Source organism: Crocodylus porosus, unplaced genomic scaffold (genome assembly GCF_001723895.1).
Source record: "Crocodylus porosus isolate Cpor-Errol unplaced genomic scaffold, CroPor_comp1, whole genome shotgun sequence".
NCBI classification, from domain to species: domain Eukaryota; kingdom Metazoa; phylum Chordata; order Crocodylia; family Crocodylidae; genus Crocodylus; species Crocodylus porosus.
The window spans coordinates 1,809,830-1,813,141 of NW_017728921.1; the positions used below are offsets into that span (position 1 = coordinate 1,809,830).

Below are 3,312 nucleotides of genomic sequence, written 5' to 3' on the forward strand. Positions count from 1 at the left end.
AGTCTAGGTACGGTGCTGCCCCAGCCACGCAGCTCCCCCAGGCGTAGGGCACCGAACAAGGGTGGGACAGCAACATCCTACAGCACGACTCCCAGCAGCTGCCCCCCACACTGGCACGTTGCATGTATGCACTGATTACCACACGCAACCCTGACAGGTCACTGGGGCACTCTGTGCCAAGTAGCCCTCTGCTCTAGGCCTCGCCTACCCTGGGGTTTAGTCCCTTCTGTCACTGTACCCTGCAAACCCCCGGTATAGACATCTTGCACTAGGACAAGCCACATGCACCCTTGACAAGTGAGGCACTACCCAGTTTCAGAGCATGCTGCCTAGGTCTGCTCCAGGGCTTGAGCCAAGGCATCGCAGCCCGACTCAACAGGATGAGAGATAACACTTGTGCAAAAGCTGGGTGCCTTGAGAGCAGAAGAGACGGAGAAGATTCCCGCAGGGCCTTCTCTGATAGCTGCAGGGAATCACCTGGGCCTTCAGCTGCACTTGGCACTCAGTTAGGTGAGAAAGAAGAGGGGAAAAAAACAAAAACACACACATGCATGTGCCCATGCACACCAAGCTGAAGTAGGTCTAATGAGCAGGTGAGAAAACACAACAGATGGGTGGGCTGGACCAGTTAACAGAAACGTCACTGAATAACTACAGAACTGCAAAAAATTAAACTTTCTGGGTTATGTTTCTTCTGTAGAGGGGACAGAGTTGGAAGGGAAATGTAGTCCCTGGGCTCAGCAAGGTACATAAATGCAGGCCTGATTTTCCAACACTGAATCAGAGCTATGGGGTCCCTGTGGACTTCGCCAGGGAACAGACTAGCAGACAGCTTGAGGACGGCGGAGACGTCTGTTGCTAAGAGCACTAGCCCCCGAGAGCAGAGGACACCGAGATTCCCGCGGCTCAGGATGCGACAGGGCCGCCAGAAAAATCTCACGACTCTGACAACCTGGCAGAGCGCGACTACAGCACGACACTGTACGCTGACAAACGCGGCCTAGCGGCGGGCTGACAGGCGAGATGTCACAGCCACGCATCCTTTTGCACTCTGTCTCCCTCGCCCCTCCTCTTGATGCAACCTTCACCCCTCAGGTCAAGCTGACCCAGACCCATCAAAACACAGCAAGGGAAGGCTGCTCTCCCGCACAGCACACGCAGCAGACACTCCTGCAGACACCAAAGGCCTCCCACTCCGTCACCACCTGCCACTCCAGGTCTGAAGCCTTCTTCTTCACCCTGCCTCCTTCATCTCCCAGATGCAGCAGTTCGTGTGAGGCACAACGCGCCACTGCCCAGATGGTTCTCTCCCTGGGGAAGGGGGCGCCCCGTGGGATTCAGGTTAGGCCTGTGGTTTATTGCACAGTCCAGTAAATGGCCACAAGGACAGGAGAGGAGGTGAAAAGGACAGAACACGGTCCCAGACTGGGATCATGGGTCCGTTGCACAAAACCCTGTTAACTTATGTGTTCAGGGCACTGGGTGTTGCCTCCTTCCCTCCTGTCGCATCAGCCTTTAGCATCCTCCGCTGGGAACTAACTGCCTTTGCTTTCCTCATCTGCTCTTTATGAGGCTCAGCCCAGGAGAAGTTGCAGACAGATTGGAATGAGATGCTTTATTTCAACTGCTCAAAACACGTCGCACCCTCCTTCTGGCTTCGGCAGCCGTTGTCAAGGAACCGTGCAGCAATCCTTTCTACCACACCCATCCCAGGATGAAGGGCGGTTTGGCCCTTTCGATGCCCCTATGCCATACGCAGCTGTTCCCTGAAGACCGCGGATGGTAGGCTTGGTTTACACCGCAACGGCAGCGCTGGATGTCTAGGGGATGAGGCAGAAGGGCATGACCCGCATCCCCCAGTCCTATTCTCAAGTCTGCCACTGACTTGGATAAATGGCTTCCTTTCTGTGTCTCAGTTTTCACGGCTGTAGAAGGGGGATAACTCTTTCCCACATTTGCAAAAAGCTTTGAAATCTGAGGGCAGACAAAGCTACACATCAGCTACTGCACCTCATCCAAAGCAAATGTATGCAAAAAAGCTATGAAAGGCTGCTATGAATAGAAAGAGAGAAACTGTTGCTCATGTGTTCAAAGGAAGACCAGAAAGGTAGAGAGGCCTACAATCGGGCCCTCATCATCTTCCATCTTGTGAACACTCACACACACACAGGCCCAGAGCACAAACGTGCACATGGGCAGCCTGCGTCCTCCTTCCCCTGCTCTTGCCAGCAGCCCTGAAGCACTGCAAAGCGCAGGACTGGAGCATTTCAGGAGCCAGCTGGGACAGGTAGGCAGGCACAGGGAAGATCGGTGTCATTGCTGCCCCCCAGGACACAGGGCCACCCAGACACGCACAAGTCACAGAGAAGCAGCATCCACAGCAAAAACACATTTTAAAAGATGCAAGATGGCATCTGTGTTGGTGCCAAATGCCCTCCAGCCTGCAGGGTCAGTTGTATGCAGCCCCAGTAAACAGGACTGTGTTGCCAGCCTAGGAAAGCAGCTAATTTTGTCCAGGGGCTGGGAACAGCATCCGGATGTGACCTCCCAGCCCTCTGCACGTCCAGCCCAGGAACACAGAAAGCTGCCTGCCTCCCGCACAGCTCGAGGCCCAGGCAGAGGCAGCCACGGCGCAGCCTGTGCCGTCTCCCTTCCACGAGAGGGCTCCGGGCAGCAGAGACAGCCCCCCCAGCCAGGCTCAGCAGGAGAGGACCGCCAAGAGTTATGGCTGGCCAGGGTGGCCTGTGCCCAGGGATGAGCCCAGCGTCCCGGGTTCGCCACAGGGAAAAGGGTCAGCCCCGGGGCTCCAAGCACTGCCAAACCCGGGGGCGGGGGACCAGGAACAGAGTGCAGATGAGGCTGCGCCGTGCCCTCAGCTGGCGGGCTCCGCCGGTCCAGGGGCAGCCCGCTTGCTCGGCCTGCTGCTCCGGGGGCTCTTGCCGTGGCAGCAAAGGACCCAGCGGGGCTTCAAATGAGAACAGCGACGGCTCCCTGGAGCCGCCGGCTGTGCCGCGCGTCCCCCAGAGGCAGGCGCCCAAGGCCAGAGGCCCCAGGGCCCTGCTCCCCCTGCAGCAGCAGCTGGGGCGGCCTGCCCTGCCCGAGGCGCCGCGCTCCGGAGCCGCTGCCCGCGCTGCCGGGGAGCGAGCGAGCGGCTGCAGGGCCGCGCAGCCCCTCCAGCGCACCGCAGCCAGATGTGCCCGCCCCGCCCGCATCTGGAGCACCCACCTCCTTCTTGACGGTGCGCAGCAGCTGCTGCCGGGTCTCCGCCTCTGTGGGGGCAAGGAGGAGAGACGCGTTAGTCCCGCGGCCGCG

At 58.7% G+C, this 3,312-nt stretch overlaps 1 protein-coding gene across 2 annotated transcripts in view; it reads right to left on the bottom strand.

Annotated features, from left to right (window-relative positions):
• The window catches only part of SGSM1 (small G protein signaling modulator 1), a 54,447-nt gene extending 51,174 nt beyond the window's left edge, over window positions 1-3,273 (bottom strand). For both annotated transcript variants that reach the window (XM_019538678.1, XM_019538677.1), the window contains exon 1: window positions 3,226-3,273. The gene's annotated coding sequence lies outside the window, so the exon portion shown is untranslated. The remainder of the gene's footprint in view (window positions 1-3,225) is intronic.
• Window positions 3,274-3,312: the final 39 nt, after the last annotated feature.